At 34.5% G+C, this 20,999-nt stretch overlaps 1 protein-coding gene across 1 annotated transcript in view; it reads right to left on the bottom strand.

Moving 5' to 3' along the window:
• Positions 1-20,999, bottom strand: part of CSMD3 (CUB and Sushi multiple domains 3) — a 1,469,335-nt gene that overhangs the window by 353,985 nt on the left and 1,094,351 nt on the right. The gene's annotated exons all lie outside the window — the stretch shown is intronic.

Below are 20,999 nucleotides of genomic sequence, written 5' to 3'. Positions count from 1 at the left end.
CTGGGTCATAATTCCCTTTGCTATACAAATATATCCTTGTTGCTTTTTAAATGAGGTATAATTCCCTGATGGCTCAGCATTTAAAGAATCCGACTGCAATGCTAGAGATGTGAGTTCAATCCTTGTGTCAGTAAGATCCTTTGGAAGAGCAAATGGCTACCTACTCCACTATTCTTGCCTGGAAAATCCATTGGGCAGAAGAGCCTGGTAGGCTACAGTCCATAGGGTCACAAAGAATTGGACATGACTGAGCACGCACACATATTGCATATATAATATATACAAATTATCTATGCTGTACATCTGAAATTAATATAACATTGTAAATCAACAATACCTCAATTTGATATTTGAAAAAATATTGCTAATTTTTAAATACCTGCAAAATAAATACTTTTAAATTGCTTTTTCATAAATAATTTATTTGTTACCTTGCTTCAAGCAGTAACATGACATTTTAGTAGCTAAATAATAAATCTACTCAAAATTCATTATTTTGATGCCCCGTGAGAGACATTGTGAAGAGGATGAAAAGACAGCTGCAAACTAGAAGAATATATTTGCTTGGCCTATATACCACAAAGTACTGGTATGTAGAATATATGAAGAACTCTTAGAACTGGGGGGAAAAAAAAAGAAGAAAAAATCCAACTACAAAATGGGCAAAAAACATTTCAATAAAGGGGATACCTGATGGCACATGAAAAATGTTCAGCATCATTAACCATTAAAGAAATGCAAATTAAAACCACAATGAGATACCTATCAAGTTAGCTAAAATAAAATGTATATATATATATATGATAACACCAAATGCTGGGAAGATTCTTACAAAAAAAAAAAGAAAGCAGATTTACTCTAAAGCATATGATAATTAAGTATCAAGACAAAGAAAGTATTAACTTTTCCATTTAAGCTATTATTAAACTATATTCATAAATGTAGGCTTCAGTACTTGTATACATTATTTTTTAAACTGCATATTAAAGTACACAAATTGCTGCATTACAGACACATAACTAGTATTTATTCATTTATTCACTAACTTAATATATTCCAGGCATTGTGTTGGGTGCTAGGAATACAAAGGGGAAATAAGCAGACACAAAACTGAAGAGACTTTGAATTGTTCACACTGTGTAGTGGTGGCACCTATGAAGAGATTCTGTTGCATACATCCCTAGTAGGTTAATAACCAGGTACACAGGTAGGTAGGTATCTATAGATAGATACATACATACATAGATACATAGTTTCATCAATATACCAATCAATCTGTTTTAATACACCAGGCATTCTTTTTGTAGCTCATCTGTTTAATACACATACATACACAAGAAAGAAACCAGAGGATCTCACACAAATATTGTAAGGTTTCGACTCTCCAAGTCATTTGGGAATCAAGAGAACTATATCAATTTAAAAAATAACAAACACTCTAATCCTGTGGTATGCATAAAAGCTGAAATTACAAAAAATGATTTCATATATATATATACACTCACACACACACATAATCACACACACACATATATGTATATGCTGCTGCTAAGTCATTTCAGTCCTGTCCGACTCTGTGCGACCCCAGAGATAGCAGCCCACCAGGCTCCCCCGTCCTTGGGATTCTCCAGGCAAGAACACTGGAGTGGGTTGCCATTTCCTTCTCCAATGCATGAAAGTGAAAAGTGAAAGTGAAGTCACTCAGTCGTGTCTGACTCTTAGCGACCCCATGGACTGCAGCCTACCAAGCTCCTCCGTCCATGGGATTTTCCAGGCAAGAGTACTGGAGTGGGGTGCCATTGCCTTCTCCAATATGTATATGCACACACATATATAACATACACAAAATGAATAGAACAAATTGTTTTATATATCTTCTTGGAAAGAGTGAAAGAAAGTTATTTTTACAGTGTTACTTTTTAAAAAGATTACAAAATGTAGACTACAAATGTCATTTTACCTATCACTTAAATTAAAACCAGGGATCATTATATACATCATCAGCAATCTTACAGTTGCTTCATTGTACTGATAAACTAGCATTTCTGAGCAATAGCCACGGACAAGGACTTAACATGTATAATTCATTTCATTCTACTAACAACCCAATCAGTCAAGTGCCATTACTGTTCTTAAATATTTTAGAGGTGAAAAAACTAAAGTTTAGGAAGATTAAGTAACTTTTTCAATATTACAGAAATCAGAGTGCAGAACCAAGGTTTACACCCCAGTTAGTCTGATTTCAGAAGTCAAAGTTTTAAATGATACAGGAGAATGTCCTCTTCTACCTGTTAACTGTTCTTGAGGTACAATTTCTTTCTCAGTTAAATATAATAAAACTCATTAAGAAATTATTAAAAATACAGAGTATATCCATAAACAGAAATGCTATAGTGTGCATAAACATGTCTATTTTAAAATATTCAAATGATTTTTTGAGTTATTTTTAGCTGATAATAGAATAAAAATCAAACTCATATGGGAGAATATGGAGGGAAGGGGGGCAGGGGCATGGTTCCAATTGCCAAGTGGATTTGTTCTCTAATACCTATCAGTGGTCCTTAGCAGAACATCCATCAGGGATTACAGGGTCTGGCAATTACAATCTTTTAATATTGATAGACACTTTTTTGGTAAATTTTTGTGATAAACTCAGTTATTAAGTTTTTCTTGAATTGCTCTGGGATGGTTTCCACTAACACTAAAACTGATCTATCAACTGGCTTTACAATATAAAAGTGGATTGGGATGTTCTACATATAAGATTTACACTAAGCAAGTTTTTATTGGAAAGGAGTGATATAAATGTAAAATGTGCTACAGCTTTCAAACTGAAAAGCAGAATGATATAAAAGATAATGAAAACAGTTAATTTTGTTGTTGTTTTTGTCATTGTTGTTGAGGCTTCCTACGTGCTGGACTCTTGCATCTGCAAAAAACTTGAAGCTTAGTATGAGCATTCTCAAAAGTAAAAATGTACATACAGCAATGTTACACAAATATTGAATGCAGTTAGTATAACTGTGGCTTACCAGTATTTGAGAGAAAAAAGATGTTTGGGCCCTATCATCAGAGTTACTATACTTAAAGATTTAAATTGGAACCTAGTAACTAAAATCAGAAGGCTTCAATATGACAGCTGCTGCTGCTGCTAAGTTGCTTCAGTCGTGTCCAACTCTGTGCGACCCCATAGATGGCAGCCCACCAGGTTCCCCCGTCCCTGGGATTCTCCAGGCAAGAACACTCGAGTGGGTTGCAATTACCTTCTCCAATGCAAGAAAGTGAAAAGTGAAAGTGAAGTCGCTCAGTCGTGTCCGACTCTAGCGACCCCATGGACTGCAGCCTACCAGGCTCCTCTGTCCACGGGATTTTCCAGGCAAGAGTACTGGAGTGGGTTGCCATTGCCTTCTCCGCATATGACAGCTAAAAATGTAAAAATATTCATTTGCCTTTGGGGCTGGTTGACTTGAAGGAAGAGATGTGGTAAAAGTGTACTATGTCTTTTCTCTTAATTAATAAATAAATTAGGAATAAGATTTTAAAACAATATAGAGAACGATAGGGTTTAGTAAAAGACCAAATATTTTTCTTCTTGGAATTACTTCAATTCTAAAGGCAATTAGCTAAAGATACACAGAAACAATTACTTGCTGTGAATGCTATTGTCTTATTTTCTTTACTTATTCAAAGTTTAATCTCTATACTGGTTATTCACTGTGTTTGTGGGTAGGCAAAAAAACATTTATTTTGGCATCAATCATTTTTGTTTTATGTATTAAAACAAAAGCTATAGACATTAAAGAAAATAACCATTTAAAACACCATGGACTGAAATAATCTCACAAAATTAGCATGATTTAAAAGCAATTATATTAGAAAATAGTAAGTATTAGGCACATGTGTAAAAATAGGTTAAGAATCTTCATTTGACATTTATTGTTTAATTTTATGGAACATAAATTCTCATGATAAATAATTCTCATTTGCTTTTATTTTTGCTGTTTTATATATATATATATATATATATATATATATATATAAAAACACAGGGTGTTTTTTGCTACCAAGTATTTTAACTTATCAACTATTTTATATATATAAAATCTAAAAAGCTACATATTAGAAATAATATATTTGCCACCAAATTATTAACATAGATAATTTATATTTATTTTATTAATTTCTTCAGTTAAAATTACTTCAAATTTTGATTGCTGAAATGAATATCTGCATTTTTTCTATTAGGTTTAAGTATGACATTCTTGATTTTTCTTAACAAAAATATGTAAGGTAAGCACAAATCTAAGAGATAAAAGTTCTTAACAACCTTGCCTCATCTGCAATGATATAAAGAAAGGAACATTCTAGAAAGTGCATATAATAGGCTTAAATTCTATCCTATCTAAATAAAGCTTGGATTTAACTTTCAAAGCCTAATGAAATTGACAATAAAAAAATAACTTCCTTTCTTTGTCTTTCTCCCCAAAAGGAATGGACATTTATATTTTGGTTAGTAAAGAATAGGAATTACCATGTGTTTCACAGCTCTTAGACCAGTTGATTTTTCAATAGAAACTGTAATAGTCACAGGGAAAAGGTATATAAATAGAAGAGAATGTGATTAGTAAAGCAATATGTAATATTTACTGGAGACTTACTATCTTTTAAACACTTGTACTATGCGCTGTTTCTCACTGCATTCACAAGAAATCTGGACTCTATTATTACCCATATTTTTCCAATGAGAAAACTGAGGCTTAAAAAAGATAACCCTGCTCTATATCACATAGCTGTTTAAAGTGGACAAAGTGCCCTATGCACACATGAGACCATAACTGAGGGACATTTCTTAAGTAAAAATGATAGAAACTTTGTAATAAAATGTACTGAGAGTGTGAACCATAGCATGGAGTGCAAGTGAAATCATGACTTCAATGGGAATTTCTAAAATATGTTGCTGCTGCTGCTGCTAAGTCGCTTCAGTCGTGTCCGACTCTTAGCGACGCCATGGACTACAGCCTACCAAGCTCCTCCATCCATGGGATTTTCCAGGCAAAAGTACTGGAGTGGGGTGCCATTACTCCTTAAATGTCATTATAAAATCAGAAAAAAAAAAAAAAAAAACTACCTTACTTGCCTATCATCCCTACAGGAGAAATCAAAAAACCTACATATTTAATAACACTTAACTTTAAATATATTAATTTCTTACTTAAATTGCACAGATATTAACAATGTAGTCTTATTCACAGGATTCCACTGGTATACATTGTGTCAAACTGAAAAAAATTCTGTTTATCTAAGAAAGAGATATATGTTGAACAACTATATGCAACACGAATGACAATTAGAATAGATATGAATAAAATAATGATGATAATGATTACTGTCTCTATTGAGAGCATATACTATACAAAACACTTTACTAGAAGCTAAGTTTATATACTCTTAGACTAAAACACAAATTCTTATTAAGTATTATCATCCCTATTTTAAATGAGCAATACAAGCTTCCCGTCATATTATGTGCTTATTCTTAGCAGATGTGGAATTTGAACTCAAGAAACAGCAGGGCTCCTAAGTATTAGAGTATACTGTCTCATTACAAATCTACCACATTACCAGATAAAACAATAAAAAGGCATGCCCTACTAATGGAACTTTGACAGTTGTTTCTTAATGAAAGAACTGGGCCGAAAAAGTTAGAACTAGCTCGAAACAGAAAGGCAAGAGCAGTTTATAACCCATTTCTTGTTCCTGATATTTCACTATAAAGGGAAACAAAAAAGAAAGACTCAAGGTTATTTTGTAGGTATTATTAGAAGTAATAAAAATAAAATTTAACCTGATATATGCTGAATTTGGGCTTCACGGGTGGCGCTAGTGGTAAACAATCTGCCTGCCTGCCAATGAAGCAGACATAAGAGTAAGAGATGTGGGTTTAGTCCCTGGATCTGGAAGATTCCCTGGAGGAGGACCCAGCAACCCACTCCAGGATTCTTGCCTGGAGAATGCTACAGACCGAGGAGTCTAGCAGGCTACAGCCCATGGAGTCGCAAAGAGTTAGACACAACTGAAGCGATAGCACATCACACAGAATGCCAAATTTAGCCATGTATGTGCCAAATGGTATTAAGTAATTGTAGTAACAAGGACATTTCCCTTCAATTGTTTTTCTCATTCTCTCTCTTCTTCCTGCTCTCTCCTTTTTTTTTTTTTTTTTTTTTTACAAATTTTTTCCTTACGGTTCTTTAAGAGAATAGAAGCAGTAAAGTAGGCACATCCTCACCTCTGGAATCTGTATCCACATTCTCTGCTTTCTCTCCTGTTGCAATAAAGAAGATGCCCTTGCTCTACGTAAGGCTAACCCTAGTTCTTGTGTTGAAAGGACTTTATTCCTAAACATTTTTCATCTCTTCTAATTCACTAGGTTTTCCTTCTGTACTGGGTCACAACCAGTAACATACAAATATGACTTATAACTTCCATCTTAAATAAACAAACTCTTCATTACATTCCTATCCTCTTCCAACTGTTTTCTCATTCCCTTCCTTTCTTTAGTAGAACACATATTAAACATTTGTTCTGAGGGACATATCTATACAACTGTCTCCAATTTTATCAGCCATATACATTTATGCTAATTACATATATATATATATATATATATATATATGTCTTTGTATGTAATTAAAGATGCTTTGGAAGGGGCTATGTTAAAAAAGAATTTATATTCAAGTGAGGAAAGTTTATACTAGTATTACTTAGGAATTGTTTTTACAATGTTTTCAGTCTTTACCCATAGTCTAAATCCACTGAAAGAGTTAAATGCATTTATTGTTAAGCAACATGGAACCTTATCAAATCAGGCTTTGCTACACTCTACGGATAGACAGTCCTCATATATAAGACATTGAAGAGAATCTTTCATAAGAGTTAAAAATAGTTCTTCAAGTAAATATGTGTGAAATGAATGAATGAATGAAACTATAACTAGTCATTTCAGTGTATGCTTAAGCTTTATTTATAATTTAGGATTTGTTTCATACTGGGAAACATTTTCTCCAAGTGCAGTAACAACATTTATGTTGCATTTTAATTTGTATTACTCTATCTGGATAACCTGAGGCCATTCTTAGAACAATATAGATAGCACTAAATACTACGGAAAATGACTGAGTTATCATCATTTTTATAACTCATCAGTACTGCAAATATACTTCTGACTTCTCATGTTATATTTGTTTTCATCTAATTTAATTAGAAATGTGCATTTCACCTAAAAAACAGTCCTAACTAACACATGCACATGTTTCAAATATATTATGGATGATATTTCAGAGATAACATTTGAATTACCATCTTGGTTACCTTGGCCTAATTAATACTCCAGTTTTCTTATGGCATTTTTTTGTACAACAAAGAAAAAATACACTAAAATCACTTAAAAGTTCTTGTGTGTCCTTTCTGTTCAGAAAGCTGATTTCTTGGTATAAACTTGTTTATCTCAAGAACTTTTGAAAAGCCTCAGATCTGATATAATTGGATAAACAATACTATCAAAAGCAGAAGAATTGCACTGCAGTGAGAAAGGGACACTGATCAGATTGCCTTAGTTTCCTGAATTTTGTCTGCCTCATCAGTAAAACTGACATAGTGATCATTTACCTGACTGATTTAGTATTAGAAAAAATCTTAAAGTATTATTCTAACAATTACATTGCATAATTGAAAATTATATGATATGAAAATGTCAATTCTAAGATAAAGACCAGTAGATTTTACTATTCACTGTGTACTTTAAGAAGTAGTTGTATTTTTGCTGCAATATGTCAAGAAACTTCAGCAAGGTCATGGTCCAAATTTGGCATTCACAAGGCCTTATATTGTCCTCTTCAGTTTTATTGCTTTATACTTTTGTATAGACTAAGAAATGACACTATATTCTCCACTTCACTATCAATAAGGAAATCAACCTGGGTAGTAGGAATATTTAACCTGGAAGGAAATCTCATCAAGAATCAAATCAATCAGAAAATATTTGAAATGCAGATGGTAACCTAGAGGTGGATTTCACCCTGGAGAGTTCTGCCCTTGATTGAGTCCTTGCTGTGTATGAGGTCCATCAATTTTATAAAGAATGTTCAATATCATTATTAGGCCTACACTCTGCCAGCTACTCAGCAATGTGGCTATCTTTAGAATTTCATTATGATTCGGAAACACCTTAATGATATGGCAAATAAGGTTATAGTAGATGACAAGATGACAGAGATATTCCATACATGGGATGCAAAAGAAACCTCAAAGCTAGTGTTCTAGTATACTTCCAAGTACTTTATATAAACATAATGTTAAAAATACATATTTACTCATTTGTTCACCAGGTAATTGTCGTAAACCCACTAGAAGCCAAGTATGCTTGGTATTGGAGATACATTTTAATAAGATGACCCTGAATATTCACTGGAAGGACTGATAATGAAGCTGAAGCTCCAATACTTTGGCCACCTGATGCCAACAACTGACCCATTGGAAAAGATCCTGGTGCTGGGAAAGATTTTAGGCAAAAGGAGAAGAGGGCAGAAAAGGATCAGATGGTTGGATGGCACCACCGGCTCAATGGACATGGAAATGGGCAAACTTCAGGAGATCGGAACAGGGAGGCCTGGCGTGCTGTACTCCATGGGGTTGCTAAGACTCAGACACGACTTAGCAACTGAACAATAACACCTCCATACCACCATCAATTTTTGTGCTACAAAGTGAGGATAAAATCACTGGTCTAATGATTTTTAAATCAACAGTCCTGTTAGGTTGAAGACTGTCAAAGGTACCTATCTATACAGGAAATTGACTTTATATCCAAGATTATAAAAGATTATGTGCTGTGCTTAGTATTAGTAGCTCAGTTGTGTCCAACTCCTTGAGACCCCATGGACTGTAGCCTTCCAGGCTCCTCTGTCCATGGAGATTCTTCAGGTAATAATACTGGAGTAGGTTGCCATGGTCTGCTACAGGGGATGTTCCTGACCCAGGAATCAACCCGAGGTCTCCTGCATTGCAGGTGGTTTCTTTATAAAGGATTATATAAAAGTCTAATTTGAATTGAATTCCAATATTTGGAGATTAACAGAATTAATTAGCAAAAAAAAGATAAAGAAACATACAAATATTTTACATAGTTCTGACTGATAGCACATAATACCAGTGTGTTTCTAATGTTATATTATAAAAAATTTCAATATAGATTCACTTAACATTTACTAACTACCAGGTGTAATGCCAAGTTCTGGTTATATAAATATTAATAGGATAACATCTTGTCCATCAAAGGAACATAATCTAAGAGGGATAGCAGATATGTATATGTCTTTAATATAATAAAATGCTTATTAAAATCAGGTAACATTTGTCATACAAAGTGAAAAATTGTGGGCATGAAATAAAAAGCTAAAAGTGATTTATATTATATAATTAAAATATGTATTGATTTATAATTTTACATAGATGAACTTTTCAAAATAGTTATCTATACAAAAATTACTTAAAATAATTTATGAAAAGTTAAAATGCCATATATCTATTCACACAAAAACATCCTCTTTATATGAATTAATTAAACATTAAAAATAAGAGAAGCAAAATAATCACTTGTGGTACATGTGTACATTCTTTAATTTGATTTTTTAGACATATTTAATGTCATTAGGGAGAAGGCAATGGCACCCCACTCCAGTACTGTTGCCCGGAAAATCCCATGGATGGAGGAGCCTGGTAGGCTGCAGTCCAAGGGGTCGCTAAGAGTCAGACACGACTGAGTGACTTCACTTTCACTTTCCACTTTCATGCATTGGAGAAGGAAATGGCAACCCACTTCAGTGTTCTTGCCTGGAGAATCCCATGCACAGAGAAACCTGGTAGGCTGCAGTCCATGGGGTCGCACAGAGTCGGACACGACTGAAGCGACTTGGCAGACTTTGGCAGCAATGTCATTTTACTCAACCCACTCCAGTATTCTTGCTTGGAAAATTCCATGGACAGAGGAGCCTGGTGGGCTATAGTCCATGGGGTCACAAAGAGTTGGGCATGACTTAGTAACTAAACCACCACCACCACAAATGCCATTTTACTCTTTTCTTAAGTATATGGTTTTCAATATATTCTTATTTTTATTGGTATTGTTAAAGCTATTTCCAATATATTTTAAATTGTTGGTATGTCAACAAATGTCTCCACAAGCTATAATATTTTTAATTGAGAAAGTTTTCTCTTTATAGGTATTGAGGTATCCAGTAAGCATAGAGCTAGTTCTTTGAAATAGAGGAAAGTTTCAATTTGATCTTCTGTCATAAAACAATGTGTAAATATTTCAGCTTAAGTATTTTCACAGATATTAAATCTTTACTTCTTTTTGGACACCTTTATTTGATAAAAATTTTTCACAATATAAAACTTACGAAATTGTCTTAGATTATGATTTTTTGAAATATTTCAATTTTGGTTGTTATGAAAAACAGTGCTTCAGATACAAACTTTCCTAAGTCTGAATGACAATGAGCAGCAAAAGCAGAAACTAGTACTGATATACTAAAGTTTATATATTTATTTTCAAATCAGCATTTCTTTGTCATACATAAAGAAAAGGTTATTCAATTATTTTGCTATACATAAAAATATTTGTAAATTTTAATGATAGTTTTATTTTGATAGAATTATTTGGTTGAAGTTATGAATCATATGTATTCCACAACCAATTCAAATTGTATTATCTTTTTCTAATTTAATAAGAGCTTTGTTTTTGTCATGAAGTTGTATGTCACCCAAATTTATATTTGTACTATTATCACAAAACAGTTTATCCTTAATACTATAATTTTAATATATGTTTTTTGTCTCATTTTTAAAAATATTTAAAAGATAATTGTTTGCTTAAAAGTTTAAAAAAAAAGTTATATGCTGTTAACATAAAGAGAAGTAAGATTTGTGAAAACAATTTTCCAAAGTAAAGAAGTACATTATTGTAAGGTTCTTACATTATATGTGAGGTTGTGTAATAGAATTTGATAGTAGATTTTGATTAAAAAATGTATGTTATTAATATTAGAGCAAGTACACCCCCACCTCCAAAATGTTTAACTAATAATTAAATAGAGGGGGAAAATGATGGTGGAATGCACAGATGGGTCCAATAAAAACTGATTATCGATATGGTTTTAATTAGTAGATTAAAAAAGAAGTAGACAAATATCAATAATAATATAGAACACTTCAGGCATAGTGTTATCAACCAAGTGTATCTCATTGGTATTTAATTCCAAATAATGGCAAGTGTACATTCTTATCTTTTCAAATGCACATGGTCCTCTGTGACCCATGGACTGTAGCCCACCAGGCTCCTCTGTCCATGGGGATTCTCCAGGCAAGAACACAGAAGTGAGTTGCCATGTCCTCCTCCACGTGATCTTTCCAATCTCGGAAAGATCTGTGGTCCAGATCTCCTGAACTACAGGCAACTCTTTAATATCTGAGCCACCAGGGAAGCCCAAGAATACTGGAGTGGGTAGCCCATCCCTTCTCCAGGGGATCTTCTCGACACAGGAATCAAATTAGGATCTCCTGCATTGCAGGTGGATACTTTACCAGCTGAGCTACCAGGGAAGCCCAGAAACACATATGCTGGATCATTAAAAAAAAAAAAAAAAAAGTCTAAGTAAATTTAAAATTTTATTTGGGACGTTCTTCTGCTAAGGAAGCTGGCATGTTAACACTTTCCACACATGTAGAAGAGAATTTAGAACTAAGTGACAAAATTAGTTCAGTAGAGTTTTCATTTGTTCTAGGTGAAAAATCATGTTTTTTTTTTTTAAACAGATTTATGTCTTATAGTTTTCACATGGTTAATGATATCACTATGATCCCCATATATGTTAACATATATTGTGTGCCAGGTGCGTTTTCAGCATTAATTTTCTTTTAGTTTTAATTGAGAAGTTATTGGGATTTTTGATGATTAGCACATTAAAATGTAAAAAGCATGATGATTAGCAGACTTTTCAAACAAGTTGTACAAAATCCTTAGTATGTAGATAACAAAAGTCTAAGAACCATAGAGTTAATCCAAATAGGTATTTCAACAGCTTATCATATTAAAATTTGTAGACAATTTGTTCCTAAAAGAAAAATACCAAGGATCAGCATCTTAAAATATTAATATACTATTAGGTCTAAATCTCATGTTTTAATATCATATATATTAAATTCTCAATCAAAATATCCCATGTTTCACCTGAGGTTAACAAGTTATTAGGAAAAATTGGTCTATTAATACCAATGATATCAGAGTCTCCAGGATAAATCTAAAACCAGGGAGAAATTTTATTTAGGAAACAATTCAAACAATCATTTTTTTTTTTTTAAGGAGACATTCAAACAAAAAGAACATGCCTATAGTAGTTAGATACTTTAAAAAAATCAACTACATTATTTAATTGATCAGGTAATTTAAAATGACAGATTTTGTCAGTGTATTATGACTCCCAATCACCATTTAATTATGTTTCATATTTTAGAGTATAAAATGAGCCCCACCATACCTTACAAAATGTTAATATAACACAGAAGCCAAGAAAGTTTCATTTAGTTCTTTATTCTACTAATTACTTGATTGTACATAAAAATAACCAATCCATACATAATTTACCCACTAAAATTATTTTTACCACTTACCTAAATATGTTTTATTGAGTGGGATCATGTGGGATTCCTTGCTTGTTTAAAATATGTTTCTGGATGTACTAAGATGCTTTGATTCACAAATTATAAAAAACAATATTCTTCTAGATCCCTTCCTGCTATCCTTTTGAGCTCAATTTCAACTTTTGCAATAATAAGTTTCTCTGACCTCCTCCTTAATCTCCGCTTGGGCTCTTCCTCACTGCAACCTTCAGGTAAACTTTCTTTTGTACGTCATGGGTCATGGTGTAATTAGCTTTCTTAAGAAATGAATATTCAGTTTATACTTTCTCCTTAAATGTGGAGTTTAAATAAGGCCACAACTACCATAAACATCTATTTTAAAATAATAAAATAATATTTCTATGATAAAGTAAATTATTGTTAATTTACCTCATAAAATAAATAACAAACACTTTCATGGCAAAGACATTCAGACTATAGCTTTATAGCCCATCTGTTCAACTTCTACTTCTGTGTGTATTTCAAGAATACATATTTCTCACTTATCTGGCTAGCTCATGGCCTGACAGCTTTATGTATCTTTCAAACCATAGATTATGATATAACTTGCTGTTATACAAAAGAACTGGCAAGGCAACAGCATCAAATACTTCTCTCACTACATTCCAAGGTCAGAATGGGTTAGACATTAATATCTGAGAATATTTTCATTTTGTCCTCAAGTGACCGATATGTTACTCATGAAAAGAAAGTTTAAGTTATCTGAAATCCACAAAAGACTGGAAAATAGAGATGGGTTTGCAGTATATTCATCTTGCAAAATTAATCAGGTATTATAATTACTCTGAGCATTGAGAATGTACCTCACACACTACTGCTGCTTCTGCTGCTGCTGCAGCTAAGTCGCTTCAGTTGTGTCTGAGTCTGTGCGACCCCATAGACGGCAGCCCACCAGGCTCCCCCACCCCTGGGATTCTCCAGGCAAGAACACTGGAGTGGGTTGCCATTTCCTTCTGCAATGCGTGAAAGTGAAAAGTGAAAGTGAAAAGTGAAAGTGAAAAGTGAAAGTGAAGTCGCTCAGTCGTGTCCGACTCCCAGCGACCCCATGGACTGCAGCCTACCAGGCTCCTCCGTCCGTGGGATTTTCCAGGCAAAGAGTACTGGAGTGGGGTGCCATTGCCTTCTCCGATGAGATCCGATGAGATCAAATACAAAGATACAGCTAATAAATATATCTGTTATTTTAACAGAAATATTAATAATGATACTTTGTTAAAAATGGAAAATACAGCCCAAATGGCAAACTAGTCAGGATGCCCAGAAAAGAGGCATAAATCAGAACTGTCTTGGGCAAACTAGGTTATATAGCCATTCTATACAACACACACGTAGTATCAGGGAGTTGCAGATATGAAAATGACTATTCTGTCTAGAAGTTCATCAGTAATGAAAGTACCATTTGACCTGGGCTTTGGAAAATGACTAAGAATTATGGATTTTTTTTTTTAATGTGGACATAAACATACTAGGAACATGGAAAAAAGTTTGCAAAAGAACTGGAAATGTGAATGGCCAATGTCTTCTCAGGACAGTAGTTAGATGACTAGATGTATGTAACTGAATAGTGAGGGATGAAGCTGGCAGGTAATCTGGGTGCAAATTGCTTTAAATGTAACTCTACAATTTTAAATTTATGACTGTGTAGCCATTAAAAATTTTTAAACAGGAAGGAATGTCTGATTTATGTTTTCAAAACATTAGTCAGATGGAAATGTAGACAAAAGTCTAGCTACAGATAATGGAGTGAGTGGCTACAGCAGTGCCAGTGGTAATAATAAGGATGGGAATGAATGCAAGGGCACCATACAGTTCTTTAAGGCCAGAGACATCAACCTCTCATAATTAAGAAATCCATCTCCTTGAGAATTGTCAACAGTATAAGCTTTGGGCCTTGGCATCTTGTATTATCCAGCAGGGGCAAATTCTTAACAGAGAGGTTAAAAGTTAAGGACACAGAAAATATTCTGTCAAAATCAACTATTCTGTGGGCAAATGAAAGCATGATACCTAAAGATATCCTCCCTGAGGAACTAAAGTGGGATGAGCCAAGCGGATTAAATTTAAGTAGGGGATACAGAGGCTGACTGCTGAGAACCAAGGACAGAACACAGGACAGCATGAGGTGGCGATGTCAGACTTAAGTAACTCTGATTAAGCAAAAGCACCTTGTAGATTGTAATACCAAGTGGCAAAGTGACAGACTACAAAGAATGCATAGATTGTGAAATAGAAGGCATGAGGCTGCTGATAGAGGCTTGACAATGATTATGAAGTTGGTATGGGACCTAGATTTCAGTTACACTTACTTTGTACCAAGTTTACTGAAATACATTTTGTTGGTTGTATTTTGTTGCTTAAGGTTATTTTGCTACTATTGGCTGTTTCATTCCTTCTTAATTTATTATTTGACAGTTATTCACTCAAAAGGGGAACAGGCATTGTGGTGGTGATGGAGAGTGGAAAGAGAATAGAATGCATACCTGACTCGATTAAAATAATGATACAAACTGACTTGGATAGTATTGTTCTAGTTTACAGCTATTGTTCAGCTTAATTTTTAACAGTGTCCCTGTTACTCTCAAAAATCATCTTAGATATGAACAATAAACTACAAGATCACCCTGAATAAAATATTTGTTCTTTACAGACATTTAGAGAGGCAAAGTTCACACAATTAAAACATCTTTGGAACAGTGAACAGATAACCCATGTTCTCTCATCTTTACTTGGGAAAAAACTATAGCAAGTGCCTAGAGGATGGGCTGGAATGCATTTTATAAAGGGAGGTCAGATAAAGCTTTAAAAAATTGATGGTTTTATAAACATTTTTAAATGTTTTATGCAGAGGTCAGAAAACATTTTATAATAGAGTTATTGGTGCCAAGTCTGAAAGAAAGTGCAAGATTTATGAAAAAAGAGCAGGAAAACATTTAAAGTAAAAGAAACTTTAAGGACAGAAAACAGTACAGGGTGTGTGTGTGTGTGTGTGTGTGTGTGTCTGTGTGTGTGTGTTGTGTATGTAACTAAGATGATTTCCTGGGTTAAAGGAAAGACACACTTGAGAAACAGTTGGAGATACATATGCTTAATATCTGGTCCTTTAATAGACTCTCCTAGACTGAACAAACAAATAAATGGGTAACATGAGACAGATTTATTTGAGGAAAAGGAGAAATTCCTGTAAACCACTGAAGTGGCAAATTCTGACCTACAAGCCAAATTTGACCTACATAAGTGATTTACTGGACTACAGTACCTTAATGATCTCTTCAAGATTAGTTGCTTTCTTTGATAATTAGAGGACTTTACATAAAACATATTTCAATCTCCACTTTAAAATGAGTCTTTCTTCCTATAGGAGGAAATGAGGATAGCCAGAGGGGGCCAATGTTCCTTTTAAATGGGAATGTACATCAGTTCAGTTCAGTTCAGTTCAGTCACTCAGTCGTGTCCGACTCTTTGCAACTGCATGAATCACAGCACGCCAGGCCTCCCTGTCCACCACCATCTCCCGGAGTCCACCCAAGCCCAAGTCTATTGAGTCGGTGATGCCACCCAGCCATCTCATCCTCTGTCATCCCCTTCTCCTCCTGCCCCCAATCCCTCCCAGCATCAGAGTCTTTTCCAATGAGTCAACTCTTCACATGAGGTAGCCAAAGTACTGGAGTTTCAGCTTTAGCATCATTCCTTCCAAAGAAACCCCAGGGCTGATCTCCTTCAGAATGGACTGGTTTGATCTCCTTGCAGTCCAAGGGACTCTCAAGAGTCTTCTCCAACACCACAGTTCAAAAGCATCAATTCTTCGGTGCTCAGCCTTCTTCACATTCCAACTCTCACATCCATACATAACCACTGGAGAAACCAGTCTTGACTAGACGGACCTTTGTTGGCAAAGTAATGACTCTGCTTTTGAATATGTTATCTATCTTGGTCATAACTTTCCTTCCAAGGAGTAAGTGTCTTTTAATTTCCTGGCTGCAGTCACCATCTGCAGTGATTTTGGAGCCCCAAAAATAAAGTCTGCCACTGTTTCTACTGTTTCCCCATCTATTTGCCATGAAGTGATGGGACCAGATGCCATGATCTTCATTTTCTCAATGTTGAGTTTTAGGCCAACTTTTTCACCTCTCCTCTTTCACTTTCATCAAGAAGGTCTTTCCTCTTCACTTTCTGCCATAAGGGTGGTGTCATCTGCATATCTGAGGTTATTGATATTTCTCCCCGCAATCTTGATTCCAGCTTGTGCTTCTTCCAGCCCAGCGTTTCTCATGATGTATTCTGCATATAAGTTAAATAAGCAGGGTGACAATATACAGCCTTGATGTACTCCTTTTCCTACTTGGAACCAGTCTGTTGTTCCATATCCAGTTCTAACTGTTGCTTCCTGACCTGCATATAAGGTTTCTCAAGAGGCAGGTCAGGTGGTCTGGTATTCCTATCTCTTTCATCATTTTCCACAGTTTATTGTGATCCACACAGTCAAAGGCTTTGGCATAGTCAATAAAGCAGAAATATATGTTTTTCTGGAACTCTCTTGCTTTTTTCAAGATCCAGCGGATGTTGGCAATTTGATCTCTGGTTCCTCTGCCTTTTCTAAAACCAGCTTGAACATCAGGAAGTTCATGGTTCACATATTGCTGAAGCCTGGCTTGGAGAATTTTGAGCATTACTTTACTGGCATGTGAGATGACTGCAATTGTGCAGTAGTTTGAACATTCTTTGGCATCGCCTTTCTTTGGAATTGGAATGAAAACTGACCTTTTCCAGTCCTGTGGCCACTGTTGAGTTTTCCAAATTTACTGGCATATTGAGTGCATATTTTCAAAGCATCATCTTTCAGGTTTTGAAATAGTTCAACTGGAATTCCATCACCTCCACCAGCTTTGTTCGTAGTGATGCTTTCTAAGGCCCACTTGACTTCATATTCCAAGATGTCTGGCTCTAGGTGAGTGATCACACCATCATCATTATCTGGGTCGTGAAGATCTTTTTTGTACAGTTCTTCTGTGTATTCTTGCCACCTCTTCTTAATATCTTCTGCTTCTGTTAGGTCCATACCATTTCTGTCCTTTATCGAGCCCATCTTTGCATGAAATGTTCCCTTGGGATCTCTAATTTCCTTAAAGAGATCTCTAGTCTTTCCCATTCTGTTGTTTTCCTCTATTTCTTTGCATTGATTGCTGAGGAAGGCTTTCTTATCTCTCCTTGCTATTCTTTGGAACTCTTTGGGAATTCACATACCACTTTTCTTTCTTCTTTCTCACTTTTTCACTTGTATAAATCATCTGCTTTTTGGAAGTGTGACCTTAGATGTGGTTCTTGGGAGCATAATCAGAATATAAACTGATGCAATTGTAGAACTTCACTGTAACTAATAAATATGACTAAGATCTTTGTCTTTCCTCTGGAATATTAATGAGCAGTAATGCCTGCTAGGTATTTCCTAAGCACCAGGCACAGTGTTAATCTCCTTTCAGACAGAATTGGATTTGAGCCACAGTTGCAAACATCTGCTAGGGCATGACCTTGAATAAATTAACTCACTCTCTGAACCTCAGTGAATTTTTTTTTTTTTTGGTAAATGGGGATGACATAGTATATGTCCCTGGAGAAGGAAATGGCAATCTACTCCAGTATTCTTGCCTGGAGAATCCCAGGGATAGAGGAGCCTGGTGGGCTACAGTCCATGGGGTCACAAAGAGTTGGACACTACTGAGCACTGAGCATCAGCACAGTATATCTCATATGGGCTCTGTGAGCATTAAATGAGATCACCATACTAAAAGTACTTAACATTATTCTTAAAGGGCTTCCTGGTGGCTCCGACAGTAAAGAATCCCCCTGAAATGCAGGAGACCTGGGTTCAATCCTTGGGTTGGGAAGATCTCTGGGAGGATGGCATGGCAACCTATTCCAGTATTCTTGCCTGGAGAATCCCCATGGACAGAGGAGCCTGGTGGGCTACAGTCCAAGGGGTCACAAAGAGTCAGACACAACTGAGTAACTATGCACAGCACAATGTGATTCTTGGCACCAAGCAAGAAATCATTCATGAAAAAAAAAAAAAAAAACTTTTCACATTGGAAATCTGAACTGATGCTATTCACAATATATTAATTATCAAGGTAATTTTATTTTAGTGAATCAATTTTTAGTCTCTGATCAATGATATATATTTTTATGCATCTTAAAAGAATATTATGAAGGCAGATTTATTAAAACTCTGGTAGGATGCATATTGTTTCTATAACTTTAATATGACCTACAGATATAATATGTATAAAAAATATATTACTAATTTCACTGACAGATGCACATTAAAATTTCCAGAAATGCATATAAAGCAGCTTGTTTCTATTAAGCAGATGCATTTGGCATTCACAAACAATAGCCTGAAGCACCTTTTCATATGATTGCATTTAGATATTTAATCACAATAACCATTTATGTGTAAAACCTTACTAATTTAAGGTAAATGAAAGGAGAGTTGTTAGTTGCCAGACTTTCATCATAAATAACTGAAATCAAACAGATATCACAGTTTGCTGACATATTGTCCCTAACTTCAAAAAAGTTAGAAAGTCAAGATATAAATATGAAGAATGCTTAATGTGTGTTGCAGAATTAGAAGTCCTTTATGTTCATTAATTATATAATCATTCTCTTATTTTTCATTCCTTTTTTTTTTTCTGTCTCAAAAGATATACTAAGGGTACAAATCTAAGACATCAACTCATCTATACTGATGTATACATCTCTCACATGAGCCTTATTTCTAACACAAAACAATTCATTTACTTCTGTTAGTTGATTATGCCAAGCAATTGTCTTTCACGAACAAAAAATGTATCAAGTTAATTATATATTTGTATTGTTAGTTGTTAATCTAAAGTGATATATTTTCAGGCCAGTCATTAAATAAGTTCTTCATGCTTTATCCAAAGGATTCCAATTTTACATTTATTCATATAGTGATAATAGTTTACTGGGCACCAACTACTTATTCAGTAGTAAGTACTGTGCACACATAATCATATTAAATTTTAATAATCTATTTATAAAATGAGTATCATTATCCCTATGTGAATTACAGAGCTCAGACTCAGGTGATGAGGTGAAGTGCCCAAAATCAGCAATTAGTAAGAAGCCAAGACTTGAGTTAAGGCACACATGAAGAATACTGGTCTGCACTCTTTCCATAGATGATGTTGGGAATCTCAATAAGTTTCAAATACTAGGATTTTTAAGGCTATGCAATTAGAAGATCTCTTAGATATTTTTCTCAAAGAGATAATGTGTGTTGGTAATAAGAGTAAAAATATATCAACTAAATTATTTTGAGCTCCCATTTATTTTTTTCAGCCACTAAACCAAAATCCCTTTTAAGAAACAGCATATAGTTAACCACTTATCCAAAAAAAAAAAAAAAAAAGCCATCAACACTGGTAATTAGAGTGAATGAAATTTCATTGTGGTAGGATATCTTTAATGTAAAAGTAGATTTAAAATATTTTGTCAAAGTTTTCTGTGAATATATAATTAAAATCTTTAACAAAAGAAAATAAAATTAGTAAAAATGTAGGGTTGCTTTTTGTAGTGGCAAATACTCATTTCCTTCCTTATCTCAAAATTTTACATTTTAAAATATACTTTTATAGTAAATTCAAATTATCAGTTTGCATAATGTAATGATTTCACTTGATGAATTAACTTTATTTTTTTTCTATGTATTCTTGCCACCTCTTCTTTTTTTTTTAAATTTTATTTTATTTTTAAACTTTACAATATTGTATTGGTTTTGCCATACATCGAAATGAATCTGCCACAGGCATACATGTGTTCCCCATCCTGAACCCTCCTCCCTCCTCCCTCCCCATACCATCCCTCTGGGTCGTCCCAGTGCACCAGTCCCAAGCATCCAGTATCGTGCATCGAACCTGGACTGGCGACTCGTTTCATATATGATATTATACATGTTTCAATGCCATTCTCCCAAATCATCCCACCCTCTCCCTCTCCCACAGAGTCCAAAAGACTGTTCTATACATCAGTGTCTCTTTTGCTGTCTCGTATACAGGGTTATTGTTACCATCTTTCTAAATTCCACATATATGCGTTAGTATACTGTATTGGTGTTTTTCTTTCTGGCTTAGATGAATTAACTTTAATACCACCTTTACTTTAAGGAGTACACTACCCTGGTGGTGCAGAGGTTAAAGGTTAAAGTGCAATGTGGGAGA

The sequence above is a fragment of the Bos javanicus genome, chromosome 14 (assembly GCF_032452875.1).
Source record: "Bos javanicus breed banteng chromosome 14, ARS-OSU_banteng_1.0, whole genome shotgun sequence".
In the NCBI taxonomy this organism is placed as follows: domain Eukaryota; kingdom Metazoa; phylum Chordata; class Mammalia; order Artiodactyla; family Bovidae; genus Bos; species Bos javanicus.
This window is presented reverse-complemented; position numbering and strand designations above follow the sequence as displayed.